This window comes from Glandiceps talaboti, chromosome 20 (genome assembly GCF_964340395.1).
Source record: "Glandiceps talaboti chromosome 20, keGlaTala1.1, whole genome shotgun sequence".
Lineage (NCBI taxonomy): Eukaryota > Metazoa > Hemichordata > Enteropneusta > Spengelidae > Glandiceps > Glandiceps talaboti.
In genome coordinates this window covers 15,654,098-15,669,826 of record NC_135568.1, presented here as the reverse complement: position 1 = coordinate 15,669,826, position 15,729 = coordinate 15,654,098, and the positions used below count along the sequence as shown (strand labels likewise).

At 35.4% G+C, this 15,729-nt stretch overlaps 1 protein-coding gene across 1 annotated transcript in view; it reads left to right on the top strand.

Annotated features, from left to right (window-relative positions):
* Positions 1-934: 934 nt before the first annotated feature.
* The window catches only part of LOC144450606 (oxysterol-binding protein-related protein 3-like), an 82,991-nt gene continuing 68,196 nt past the window's right edge, over positions 935-15,729 (top strand). Inside the window, exon 1 of the mRNA XM_078141250.1 lies at positions 935-1,085. The gene's annotated coding sequence lies outside the window, so the exon portion shown is untranslated. The remainder of the gene's footprint in view (positions 1,086-15,729) is intronic.

The window sequence follows — 15,729 nt, the reverse complement described above, 5'->3', positions numbered from 1 at the left end:
TTTGTCCATAGTGACTTGTATTTTGGACCTGTGGTCTTTGAATTAAAATGTAAAAACGCCAGTGTAGTACAAGTGGGTCTTGTGTAGATACCGTTTAGAATGTACTATGCCCTTAGTGGAGTTAAGGGTTATAGACTCTGTTTACTGTGCTGTCGACACACATCGTAATAACACCCTACTCAGGAGCTCATAAAATCTGCAGAGAATTCAAAAGATACCCGGCCTGAAAACGATGTTGAAAGTCTCACAGGGGCTTGCAACAGATGATGATGACAACATCTATGTATGCGACGTCGGGAGTAAGAGTAAGAAGTTTGACTCAAAAGGCACATGTTTATGCAGAATTGGAAAGGAAATGCTTGATTTCAAAATCCTGCAAAGAGTTGCAGTAAATCACTAGGAACTCAGGTTCAGTTAGTTTTGTTTATGAAAACCAACCAACCAACCAACCAACCAACCAACCAACCAACCAACCAACCAAACAAACAAACAAACAAATAAATAAATACATACTGACAAACATCAACAATAGAGTAATCACAAATCAGTATCAACAATAATGAATTTCGCAGTATCAAGAATTAGTGAGTTTATGTTTTCCTTATAATATGCAAAAAATAGTCACAAATTCCAAAGGTGGCGTTATTCAGTGTTTATCATTCGGAGGAATCTTGCGTGAGTTTGAAGTGCATCCCCGGAATGATAGAATGCTCAGAACAAAAAATTAAGACTACAATTTATTGTAATGGCTTATCGCAGCTACTTTTACAAGTTCTCGTGGTAGGAGCATTCGTCTGCGTCTGTAATGATAATCGGCCCCCTTCGTGCATTGCCCCCAAATCGTCGCCACGCCAGCGAACAGAAGAACATCGAAATGTAAACTTTTCGTTCTGAGCTCCTCCTTCTTACCAGAATGCACAGCGCCAAGATGGCTGATAGTGGAAGAAAAATGAATGAATGATTCCAGTGCGGTGGTCAATATTGTGATTAATGGGGAAACTATTTATACAACTCAGATCTGACTCCGTTGCTTAGTTGTGTGGTAATCGTCACAGGACATCGGTACATCTTTTGTAATGTGAAAGGTAAGAATATTTGAAAAGTTTTAAAACAGTCAATTTTTGTATAACGTGAGCGTTTGTCGTGTACCGTACCGTGCGTGAACGATCAAATCGACTCGACACCAACATTGTGTACGGTTTGCGGAACGCCGTAACTAAGGATGGCTATCGAATCAGAGTTGAAACCGTACCAAATAGTTCGAACATTTGTATCTGCGTTACTGTATATTCATTGAACGCAAGATGTATTTAGTCCTTCCTGACACGCTAGCGATCAGGAGGCGTTTCTCGTCAGAAAACAACTCGAGCGTATCCGACACGCTGGCTTGCCAAAGCAAATGGGTCGATCGGTTGTTTTTCGTACAAGCATGTGGCGATGTCGGAGTTAGCGAGTACAGTTACCGTATCGCTGTAGTGGTTATGTTTTATCCATGCAGTTCAAACAGCCCTGAGCAACAAATATATAATATCAACCGGGTCCATTTTATTTACGCCAATTGGCCAACAGATAATGGAATTAGATTTACGTTACGTGTCAGGGCTACACAGGATACCTGTTTCAACTTCAGCCCGGGGTGTTTATTTAGTTCAAATTCTTATACACATCAGGTGATCAGGGCGTCATCGTTGCTTGCAACGCTTTAAAACACATGAATCGGATGTACAAGGAACTTAATAGTCAAATCATCAAATGTTGTTTAGCGTCTAGGTGGCCATGGCTGCTTGGCTGCCAAGCCACGTAAAATTGGACCAGCATTGTTTTGTACTGGGGATCCGAGTCAATCTGAAGTTTATGTCAAATGTTAGTGTATTATACCTAACACCCATAAGTATTTTAGATATATGCATGGTATGAAAATGCCAATGTGTAGCCAGATAGCTGTTGTAAGTACCACATTAATAACATACATGTTTGACCTTGTTTCTGGTGTGCCCAATTGTACCGAAATTTACATATGAAAGCAAAGTAAACACAAATGGCATATGTGTACATGTCTGTATACCATCACCAATGGAGAACACCTCATCTTGCACCTCATGATATCATTTCTGTAAATATGATTTTTTTCTTGTTTGATTTTGAGTTGGTTCAATTGTATGGTTTCTGTGTTCAGTTGTGTAATATAAAAACAATAAACATTAAGTTGTGTCAATCAATATAATGGACAAGCTATTATTTTTTGTCATTTTGACCTTCACGATTCCTAAAGAATTAGTTCAGCATGTGAAAAAATAATTGTGTAAAATAAGCGATTTTCTCTGAGTGCATCTGATTTTTTTTCCAACATAAAATTCCACTGAAAATACTTTTTCAATGATTATCAGTTAGACCATCCTTGAATAAATTAATTCAAATGAAATAGGCAAAATATCTGATTTATTTTCAGGGAAAATTGACTTCAAAGAAAATAAAGTATTTTGCAAAAGTATATTTATAATCTTATTGTTTTTGTACTGTCATAGGGATGAAATATTATGAAAAGAAATCACACTTTTTTCAAATAAAGAGATATTACCAGACTGGCGATTTTACATGACATTAATGACAATGTGCAAATTTGTATAGTTTGACCTTTGACCTGAATTAGATGACACTAAAAGCATAATGCATATCAGAGCTTATTGTTGGGCATCACTTGAACCTGATTCAAGTGATATTTGTACTGATATCGAATGCTTTCATATTTTATGAACACATTTGTATTGTTAATATTGGTGCTAATATTACTAATGGAGTTGTGTTACTAATACATGTAAATATAAAATGTGTATTTTTGTGTGATGTTTATTTTTTCTATCAGTTTTGTTACGGTATGATGTAACTTGTAAGCCTGATTATCAGTAAAATAGAAAAGTATTTTTAGATTGATGAGTAGAATGATTTATTTGTTTAGAGGGGGAGAGGGGGACTAGATGGAGGGGGGGGGGGACAGAGTAGATTGGATACAGGTACAATGTCATATTTAGCAACGAACATTTCTTGAATTTTAAAGATTATTTCTTGTTGGCATTCTAAATAGAACACAAAGAATGACGGTTTTAAAAGTGGCCATATGGATGAGGATTGATGGGTAGTTAGTTTGGATTTTTTAATTTATAAATTCTATCATGGCTTCCTACTTGAAAAATCAACATGAAAACAACATTGACAAAGTTTGTGTTTGCAAGCCAATACATTGCAAAAAGCTAAAAAAAATGTTTAAAAAATATGTTATTATATGTGCAATAACAAACATTTTCTACCATATGGATGGGGATTGATATGTATATATTTTAGATTTTTAATTTATAAAACAATTTTATCATGGCTTCCTACTTGAAAAATCAATGTGAAAACAGCATTGACAAAGTTTGTGTTTGTAACTCAATACATTGCAAGAAGCTAAAAATTCTTTTGCAATTTATTGAGTTACAAATAAGGCTTTGGCATAGGTTGTTTCACATTGATTTTTTCAAGTAGGAAGCCATGATAAAACTGTTATATGAAAAAGTGCAAAATAAATACCCACTCCTCATCCATATGGCAACATTATATATACGTCTAACATGCACAATTCATTAAGTTTATTACATTCATTTGTGAGCTGGCTATATCATATGATCAATTTTCCTTTTTGTAATTTGATAATTCTAAATGCATAATGTGTGGGGTGGATTTTATGGCTCATCAGTTCAAATCTGTATGCATGTAAACCAATTTAACAATTACAGAAAGAATTGTTTCATCAAACTGACCTATTCATGGTCTACATGTAGATCTACCTGTGGTATCAAATCATCTTGCGATTCGATGCCACGGACAGCTCTAGATTAAGGAGAGATCTTGAGATTTGATGCCATGGATAGCACCAGTGTGCCTTCTAATGATATCCAAATTTTGTTGTTGTGAGTCAAAATGAGAAAAACTGACATTTTTTGTGAGTCACCACATAGTAAGACATAGGGAACACCAAAGTTTTGCACCTCACTAGAAATTGCGTGCATCAGTGGTGTGTCAGATTGGCTTACAGGGCAATACATGTAGCACTAGACAAAAGAGATATATTGAGATTTGATGCCACGGATAGAACTAGACTAATCTATTCAGCAATGTCACTGTGATGTCACTGTGATGTCACTGTGATGTCACTACCAATTTACTGATAATTGATCAGAACGTCTTTTTATCAGTAGTGGATAATTACAAGTGGCATAGCTGGTGCTGGAGAATCTTCTCTTTATTACACCTAAGTATGTGCAATAAAAATCAATTTGACATGGTTACCGTCAAAGAGATATTTATTACACATACACTTGACCATAGCACATAGCAGTACAATGTATTTAAATTGTAAACTGTAACAGTAACATATGGTGAAACCATCCGACAGTGCAGACTAGTATATCATGCTTGTTTCTAGAGTCTGTATTTGTAATAATACTATAAGGTTTACTTTGCAAGGCGGTATTTATATTGTGACGTCTGTTATTAGACTTTAGAGGTAGTAAAAAAGAACTTATTTGCCAATCCATCAATTATTATAAATGTTGATACTATGTATATTTGCCCCTGTCATCAATATCCTCCACCCCTGCTTTGCCTACCCAAATAGTATATCCCAAACTAAATTCAAATTAATTTGTTGTACTAGTAATAGTATTTGCAAGGTTAATTTTCATAATCGGTTTAAATTAACGTAGTACACTACAGCAGGATATGATTATCTTGATTCAGGTATGACTAAAACCTAGTGTTGGAATTCCACGGCTTTGATTTACAGTAGAACTAAGAAACAAGAACCAAATTTTTTTTATACAATGAAATTTAACTGACTAGTGTGAAAGGAATAGACACAACTGTGATTATTAAGGTACATGTATTTAACTCAATTGATAAGACCCCAGTATGTGTATATAAACATATACATTACAGCCAGGTCATGCCAGTATCTAGACTGACTGTTACTAAGCACACTATTTTTTATACAATCTTGCAATACAATGGATTGAACCTTAGACTTAGATTGAACACAAAAGATCTATTTTACAACCTCCTGTTATCAGATACCACACTTGAATACAGGCAGAGACTACAGGCAGACAGACAGATATACCACAGGTGGACAGACAGACTGGTGGACAGACAGACAGGTGGACAGACAGACAGATAGGCACTACCTCAAGTTTATAATGTATAAGTAGGCTATCATTGTGATGTCTACAGACAGACCAATGAGAGGATGAACTGACGGACATGTTGAGATGAACAGACAGACACAGACTGAGCACACAGGCTGAGCATTTTATAATACATGGTTCCCCATGTTGCTAACACTAGTAACAGACACAGACAGACAGACAGACTAGATGGGCTAAGCATTTATATATGAACCCATGATGCCTAAAGGTAGGCTGGCAGGCTTAGCATTACAATGTACATGTACATGTAATTACAAGGAAGAATAGATAATGGTATGGAAGTAAAAGAAACCAGCAATTTGTAAACTTAATAATATTATACTGTGCTGTGTCTAAATTAACCATGCAATTATATCATTTCAGTAGTGATTTTATTTATCAGGATTTTGTATTCACAATATTCTTTCTGAACAATGTAACGATGCCGCCAAGAAGTCATGTACATGTACTGTAGTTTCTGATCACCTGTTCAGCTACATGTAGACATACTGTATATAGAGTGAGAATCCTCCTGTAAACCGTTTCATTTTTATGCAAAAATAGAATCAAAATATCCACCAGTGCTGTCATGCTGTCAGTAGATGCTAACCCCTCGTTAATGAAGAAATGGTTGATCTTAAGAACCCTCTGGTAAAGAAGTTCTATCTACATCATGTAGAGAATGTTGCATTCTAATGAATAGTAAATTTGTCATTAGCTCAGTTTGATTTCAGTGATAACTAATGTCGGGAAGGCTATATTAAGTAATGGTATGCGATTACACAGGCATATTATTCATGACATGAATTATGATTAAAGTGGTAGTGTGAACTCTAAGCCAATTTGACGCATCACTGATGCACACAATTTCTAGTGACACACCAAAATGTGGTTGGCTTGTTGCAGTTGCCATTCAAACTGATTAAGTTAGCCACACTTTCAAAATGTGTTTTCAGAAAGTGTTAATTTCGTTTTATCATATTTTAAGAAATTTCCTGGTGGCAGTGATGTAGATTATTAGATAATAACTTACTAAGCCAGTTACCAGTAACTTAACACCTGGCTACAATTAGTCTAGTTCCTATGTATAAATACTACCATCATCTCCATTCACCTATACATGTAGGGAAAGTCCTTCTTGTAGCACAGAAATCTATGCTTTCCCCCACTGGGCAAAGGGTAAACAACACATGTCAGTAGTAATCCATCACAAATGGACAGGCAGTGGCAATTTGTTAGTTCCTTTAGACAATTGCTTATTAACCAAACTCCACCTCTCCAGTCTGAAACTAAAATCATGAGGGGACACAATAACATAATCATGTTTATATGAACGCAGTCAGGGGTAGCACAGATTTCTGTGCTAGAATAAGGACTTTCCCTATACGTGAGTGGAAATGGTGGTAGTAATCACAATGCGTTGTATAGAAACTAGACTAGGCTACAGTATATGTAGATGTGTGATGGGCTATGATAGTATAAAATTTTGAAATGTCAAACCTGACAACCATTGAACAGACTGCTTTCATAATACATGTTGATAATTTAGCAACAGAATTTCTAAGTTTGGAAAATTAAAACAGGAGTTCCTTCATGGTAGAAGTTTTTACACATAATTTTAAAGAGTGCAGTTGTGTATGTCTCTACATTTGTAAATCTAACAGTTTACTTCCCTGTAGGAGTCATTGATGTTTAGTCTTGTAACTTCATAAAATATGGATGTCATTTGAGGTCAAAGCATAAAAATCTATGTTTTGGTCAGTGAAGTGAGTTGTTAAAGTTTGTAGGTTACTCTGGAAGTGTAATGAATACATGTACATGTAGCTAAAGTTTGTAGATTACCCTGCAAGTGAAATGAATAACTAAAGTTCGTAGGTTACCGTAGGAGTGAATTGTTAAAGTTCGTAGGTTACCCAGGAAGTGAAATGAATAACTAAAGTTTGTAGGTTACCGTAAAAGTGAAGTGAGTTATGAAAGTTCTAGTGGTTGTAACCCTCGAAGTGAAGTGAATTGTTAAACCATCGAAGTCAAGAGAGTTGTTAAAGTTCTTTGGTTACTATCGAAGTGAACAAGTAAATCTCTGATAAAGCGATAGTCTGTTCATTACTATTCATGCCCTGTAAACGTTGTAAGTATGTAAATACAAATTTATTTACTTGCTATGGGAAACAGTTTATTATCCCTCTATAGAAATAATAGTATTGGTCAGTACATTTGTAATTTGATTGTTATGTTCAATTTGTTGTGAGAAATGTTGAGTGAACCGACTACTGTATATAACAACTGCCTAGTGTGTACCTACATGTAGTAATGCCTTTGTAGTATAGCTTTTCATACTAAGGTATGCTGCTAAACTTTCTCATATGCAGAATTAATTATACTGTAGGCAAGGATATAATGCACAGTGTTCTCCCCAGGTTTTGTTGATAGGATATCGGCTCATTAGCATAAATTAGCATACATTTACATATAATTATATTCCCGAAAAATCGAAGTACATCATAATATCAAACAAGTGGTACATGTACATGTGGCCAAAGGAAAGTTGAAGGCCAATTTATTACTTCAAAATATTAGCACCAATAAGAAACTCATAAAGCAGTGTTATTGATTATTATTGTTAGGAAAGCTGAATTTATTTAAATCTTAAAGTCCACAGATAAATTAGACTTTCGAAACACGAAAAGTTTGTGTACAGCTACCGGCACACACCGTGTTAGTCCGAAATATCGTGATACACGAGACTTACTATACTTCCCTATGGAGGACTTCAAAAACTCGCGATAGTTTGTGACGTCATGGCCGCCATATTGGAAAATCCATGCTTTCATCGTAGTCGTACGATGTATCAGTCTACAATGTCAAACTACAAACTAAACGTGTTTTCAGGTTAAAATTGAACATGAAACTGATAATCGGAGATAACATCGCACTTTATCGAAAGGTACATTAGTCTGTTCAACTCTTTTCATGACATTGAAGAATGCACATGCTCTTGGGTTGAGACATACTCGGTGTTATCACTGTTACTCTGTCACTCTAGACACTGAATGTCAACTTCATGCGTTTCTCAAACTTTTATACTTTATAGCAAAATGGCACGGCATCGTTTGATTTTATAGTTGTCAAAATCTGGCAGTTCTGACATGCTTCTACGGTCGACCGACGTTACGGATGGGCCGGTTTTGCCTTTGATTTACCGAAAGCTGTTGTATCGAGTGTGAATCACACTACCATTAGCGGGTTTACGCAGTCGAAAACAATACTGACGGCAAACTTCAATGAAATCTGTCTGGTAATGGTAGAGGGTTGAATAGTCGTTTGAATTAATTAGACACTCTTTAGTTTTACTTGTGGCTTATGTGTGAAGGATCAATACAAACGTTGTGAAACAACAAAGGCGTCAGCTGACCGATTGACAGATGAACAATATTTACCGAACCCTATACAATCTGATAGCGTATCGGGACAACTGATAGCGTATCGGCGAAAATTAAAGGATATCGGGCCCGATACGCTAAAACCCTCTGCGGAGAACACTGATGCAGTCATACATTATATGTATATAGTCTAGTTCCTATACAGTATTGTTATGATTTACACCTCCACTCATAGTATAGTCAAAGTCGTTACTCTAGAAGTCCTGATATGCATGAGATGCATTTTAAAATTCATGTACAACCACCCACACAGTTCATTAATTATATCATGTCTTTGTTAATCAATCACAAAATTCTAACCAATTACACAGTCCCTCATGAAGTCAGTGTTTATTGGGGCAGTTATGTAATGTCCAAATACATGTATGGTATATTTGTCACCTCAGGAGGCTACATGTACATGTACTTACATGTATACACTGTTTATGTCACTATAACAGTTGGGGTTCACTGATTGGATGAACAACTTTTTGTGGGACTTTGACCAGATGTGGTTTAGTTAGAAACCACATTGGCATCCAGACTAACAATAACATGTAAAATCGGTGGGTGGTGCATATACATTACAAGTGATTTACATGATAACATTGATATGAAGATATATCATCTGTGGATTTATTATTTGTATTTCTACAAATTAAGTATACATTGTAAAACCTGGAACATTATACAGTATATCTGTATAATTACAGGAAAGACAAATAGGTTATGGTAACTATGATGTCATTTCCTGTAAGGTTTTCCCATAAATCCTTGCAGGAAATCCTCAAATGGCTGAACCCATGTACTTAGGGTTTTTTTTCCCACAAGGTTTCAAAGCTGTGTAAGGTATCAATTTAAGTGCCATTTTATCACTGAATATCATATTATAAGGTTGTTTATTAATATTATATAGTGACATGTGATATACATTTTACAAATTGGCAATAACAATATCAGAAAGCAAACACATCACCCAGCCCACCGGGCTTATTAGTCACTACAAAACTGAATTGCTCGTATAAAGCACTTAAAAATAAGGGGTGCAAAGAGGACAGTCATAAGTAAAGAAAATATTGTAAAAATGTGTTCTTAAATCATGATAGAATGAACAGTGAAATAAAAAGTTGATAGCAATAATCAATACATGTATACATTGTATTAAAGACAGAAAGAAGCATTACTGAATTATTCCTTTAATAGTCACCATAAACTCATGGAAAAGGTACATACACATGTGTGTCTCTAAAAAGTTGAAGTTTTGATGAATCTGTTTTGTTCAAATATTAAAATAAATCATCTTTACATTTTTCACACCTTTTATTAAGTTTGAATATGTACGTAGTGATTTATCTTGCATAGCACAATTTACAAGTTGTAAATGTGTGGTTACTAAAAGTTCATTTTATCATCCAACAGTACAGTACACGTATGAAATACGTCAACTATTTCAAATGACTGACAAAGTAAAGTAACAACCAAATGCCATAATGTTACAGACAATAGTATCAAAAGTAACCATCAAAAACCGTGGTTACAGACTGTGTCCCTTTAGTACAAAAGTAACCACCAAAGACCATAATGTTACAGACTATACCCCTTCAAACAAAAGTAGCCATCTAAAACCGTGGTTACAGACTGTGTCCCTTTAGTACAAAAGTAACCACCAAAGACCATAATGTTACAGACTATACCCCTCTAAACAAAAGTAGCCATCAAAAACCGTGGTTACAGACTGTGCTGTCACAATACATTTAACAGGAAGTATAATATTACGACTTGCAAAATGTAAAAAGTTTATTGCAAGCTTAATTTGAAAGCACCATCAGAATTACGACATCATGTTGAGATTTTGAGGTAATTGATCTCACTTTGGATAATAATGTGAAAACAATGAAATCACCCAGCTGTTCTCTCGTACATCTATTTGCCGAAGCCATTCAGTATTATGGCAATATCATTTCTGTTGTAGTGTAAACGACATTTTTGTACAAACCCTGAAAAAGGTAAAGTTCAAATCAGTATTCCATGAAAATATATTTTTAAATGGATATTAAGGGTGCGTAAGTAACGATTATTACTCACTCACTATGAAAGTATTTGTCTGGCCGAGTCAAACAATCCATAAAATTGAAAGTATTACAGTTTAAAGTCAGTAATCAGTTCACTCAAGGTTTATGACCTGGTCGTAAAATTCAATACCCAAATGGCTTCAAACATAAAACTACATGTCGTGCAATGTTTTGAATTCTATCTGGGGTTCAGTGCTGCTTGTAGACAGAGTAAGTCAGGACTCGATTCTGACATTTTCCTTTCTCTTGTCATCCTATGAACAGCTGTAGGCAAAAGTAAAATTTGCAAACACTGCTGAGGGGCCTACATTTGTATTAACAAAAACTTGATAAGTTTAACAAACCTATTGGCCAAATAGAAGCAATTAATGACTGTCTACTCATTTTACCTCTCAATGACTACAACAGTCTACAAAAATCTTGATATCGAAACTTTTCATAATTTCAAACATCTGCCATGTATACAAGCTTATGCTGCCAAATTGGATACAAGGCTGTGTGTACATGTATGTGAGGAGCAGTGACTGAGTACCCTCTAGCCAAATTTTGTTGTTGTGAGTCAAAATTAGAAAAACTAGGATTTCTTGTGAGTCACCACATAGTGAAAGAGACACAATTTTGGGCAAACACCAAATTTCTGTGCATCACTAGAAATTGTGTGTCAGTGGTGCGTCAAATTGATTTAGATGTACATGTACGATTTAGGACTATTGTAATCAAAGAGATGTCAATGAGTAAAGTTGATCAATTGCAACTATTTGACCACAGGTCCTATTAATTCATTGATATTAGGCAGTGCATAGGGTAGGTTCTTATGTTGTATAAAGCTTTTCATAGGACAGAGAAAGGAAGGGAAATTGCCAATTGAGTCCCACCTTCTGCCACCTGCAAGAAGGATTAGGAGTGCCATTGTATATTAACAATACTGTAGTCAAGAGATGATTAATTTGGATAAATTCTAGCTTTTTTTTACTTCAACATTGTCCATCAGTGAGGTATTTTGTATCAATGTACATGTATGCTTGGTTACCATGGTAATAGTAGGGGAAAGCAGGTAAACTGTTTTTTGCTAAAGTTTGGATACCATAGCAACAAGGGGAAAATCAGGTAAACGATGTTTTTTTGCTAAAGTTTGGGTACCATGGTGATAAAAGGAGTAATTTGGTATGCCTGCAGGTGCAAAATGTAACTTACATTGCACATGCATGTTGTATATATACTGTAGTGTACAATAATTTTGTTCAACATACTTATAAAATACCTTGGGATGCAATTTATTATTAAGCCTCAACAGGAAATGCTGACTATGATAAATAAGATATTTGCACAACTTATTCTGATTGATGAAAAGGAATGCTGATACAGCTGTTACGAGAAATGTGGTTTTGTTGAATGTACACTGTACATGTAGCCGCAAGCTGCTAACTGTATAATCATCAAATGACAACTGAATTTTGTCATCAGCTGTAATAATATACTGCTAACAATACAAAATTAAATTGAGAAAATTATGGTGTATAACCAGTATTTGTGGAGGGTCAAAATGATTAAAATTTAGTGAATCACTACTTACAATTAAAAGGGGGGGGGGGGGGGGGACGACGACCAAATTTTGAAGCTTCACAAGAAATTACTGTGCATCTGTTGCCAAATTGTCTCACATTTACTTTTTACTGTGTTTGAAAACAATTAGTATTTACATACATGTATTTACAAAACCACAGAGTATTGGTTCAACATGTAATTATGCGATGGAAATCTGATGGAAAAGTAGTCTAGGTTGAATACTATTTTGATGGCACAATACATGTACATTTGTATATTTATTTATAACCCATCATTTTCATACAGCCATCAGTGATTGGCTTAGACTGCATCACATGGTATGGACTAGTGACCCATAGTGACCTCAATTTGCATACAGAGGATACTGTTCTTTTCTATTTTCTCTCAAGCACTATTACAGTAGCATGGGAGTTTGATTTATATGAAGACAGAATACTTGCTTAAGAATGTGCTGTGTAATAAAGCATTTATTGCCTGGCCTTATTCGGGCACTAGTGGATGTCATATTAACCCCCTTGTACTGTTATGTATCAGTTGTTTCTCATCAGCTTCCACAAGTTCCAGACTCGGAAAAATAGTTGCTTCGTAACAGCCCTCAGATAATAGACATGTCACATCTACTGTATTTGTAATTGCATGGCCAGGCAATGAGTTGTATATGCATGTAGATCTTAGACTGTACAAGACAGTTGCTGTTCTGTTCTCTTCTGCCTTTTCTTGAGTTTTGTCTAGTAATAGGAATGCATGACATTTCATGTCTTCTTGACTAATTGGACCATAAAGGCAAAGTTCAGAAGTTTTACAGGCATAGTATAGAAGTAATCCACCTGTACAGATGGCACATTACATGTACATGTATGTTGTAAAGCTGTTACTTGAGGATATCTTTGGAAATTGGACAAAGTGAAATAATTGCACCGTAGGTATGGATAGATGAAGTAGTATATATCAGCCTGATATATTACAGCAGAAATATCAAAGGGTCACTGAAAGACTGCACATATCATACACATTTTATGTTCCCCAAGAACAATTTAGATAAGAATCGAAACAGGCTTCCCACAGACCACTCATTACAAAATATTAACTGTACCATCAGACCCCAACTGATACATGTACATGTACACAGACACACACAACCTCCTTAGAACAAAGAAACTAGTATTTATTGTCATCACATTGCAGACTCAGATTTGACATACACAAATTGAAACTAGCAAGAATTTGAGAATTGCTTGTATTGTTCCCCATGTGTGTGCACATACAATTGTACATTGTACATGTACAAAAATGTACAGTGCCTACTTGTCGGCAGGAGTGTGGTGTTATTTATATCTGTAATGAGTGGTCTGTGGGAAGCCTGATTCTTATAGTATCTATCTAAATTGTTCTTTGGGAACATAAAATGTGTATGATGCACACAGTCTTTTGGCGACCCTTCAATTTTTCTGCTGTAATCACTTCACCTTAATTAAAGATTGGATTGCTACTGAGTAGATGAAGACTCAAGTTATGAGCAGAGTTAAAATTCAACCTGTGAAACACATCAGTGAGTTTACTTGAAAGTTGAATATGGTGACCTAAGGGATGATCACACAATGTTGCGCAAGCTAAACAAACAAACATTTGTTCCTTTAAGTCAAAAGCCCCTCCCCACTTCTCCAAAATGAATGTTCACAAGTGTGACATCAAACATTTGTATATGATTTAAACTATGATGAAAACTTTAGCGGTCGACGATCGGTGTAATGTACAGTGTGAAAATATGATTGTAAACACATTAAAATACTACCATGCAGAATCCCAGCACCATATATCACATGAGAAGTAAATATTTTATCAACTTATTAACATCTCAGTTAGTAAATACAAAAGCTGTTATCATTGAAGGAGTGGAATCTTTCCGCCCAAATTTAGTTAGAAGTGCAAAAATGAAGATCAGCAATCGCATTTACGCCACACCCCATCGAACAAAGTTCGCTTATTAATTTTACGCTTATGTGACATGGTGCAATTGTCCCTAAGGAAAAACTTAAAGTGGCCATATGGATGTGAATTTGGTATTTATTTTGGTTTTAATTTATTAATCATGTACATGTATCATGGCTACCGACTTGAAAAATAAACGCGAAACAACATTGACCAAGTATGTGTTTGTAACTTAATGTATTGCAAAAATTGTAAAAAGTATGTATTTGAAAAAGTCCTATCAAATACATGTACATGTAACAATGTGCAAAGAACAACAAATTCAGAATGATATAAAACTTAGTACCGGTAACTTTAAGATAGTTGAGGCTTCTCTATCCAGATTGTAATCAGACAATGTTGTAACATTTTATGTCAGGGATGTGGCTTATTTTATAAATATAAGTAGCGAGTAAAATGTGAAAAGTACGCAGTAATATTTAGGAACGAGACTCATAAATCTGCCCAATGACAGAGACATACATATACAACATGTACTAGTTGAACCAAAGAACTTTGAAATAAATTCCTGAGCTGGCAAAAACATTGCACTAAAGCCAGTGTGCTTTCTACACCAATTTGACACACCACTGACATACACAATGTCTAATGTTCCCCTACATGTATCTCTTACTATGTGGTGACTCACAAGAAATCCAAGTTTTTTGTATTTTGACTCGCAACAACAATATTTGGCTATCACTGACTATACTGAGATAGTTGTTTTTGCCGGCTATCAGCTCCTCTCTACATCCCTGCAAATGAAGTACGTCAATCTCTTTTCCTCGCCTGTGCCTCTTGCCAATATCATTAATATTAACCCAACCCTTTGCAATCAGAAAATCTGGCTTGCTGAGTGACTAGGGAAAGTGAAAATCAATGTTCGTGTCATCAGATAAGACTTCCCTTTTAAAAGGTACTGGCAATTTCTGTTACTATCTGGAGATTAATCTGTATTCTATCTTTAGCTGTAAAGTTACAAGACTTGATTTGTTGGAAATGAAAGAGGGAATTTAGATCTCCTTACTTTCTTATCCGATGTGATGTTACTGTCATGAGATCACTTTCATGAAGCTAAGAGAGAAACAAACTCTGCAAAGTACATGTACATGTTCTGTTGAGACCTGAGTCTATCAATAAAAGGTGATATTACCATGGAAAACATGCCATCGATAAGCTAAGGCATAAACAAATCCAAACTACAGTGCTATTGACATGAATGTCAATGAAAGGTGATATTACCATGGAAAACATGCCATCGATAAGCCATGGCATAAACAAATCCAAACTACAGTGCTATTGACATGAATGTCAATGAAAGGTGATATTACCATGGAAAACATGCCATCGATAAGCCATGGCATAAACAAATCCAAACTACAGTGCTATTGACATGAATATCAATGAAAGGTGATATTACCATGGAAAACATGCCATCGATATAAGCCATGGCATAAACAAATCCAAACTACAGTGCTATTGACA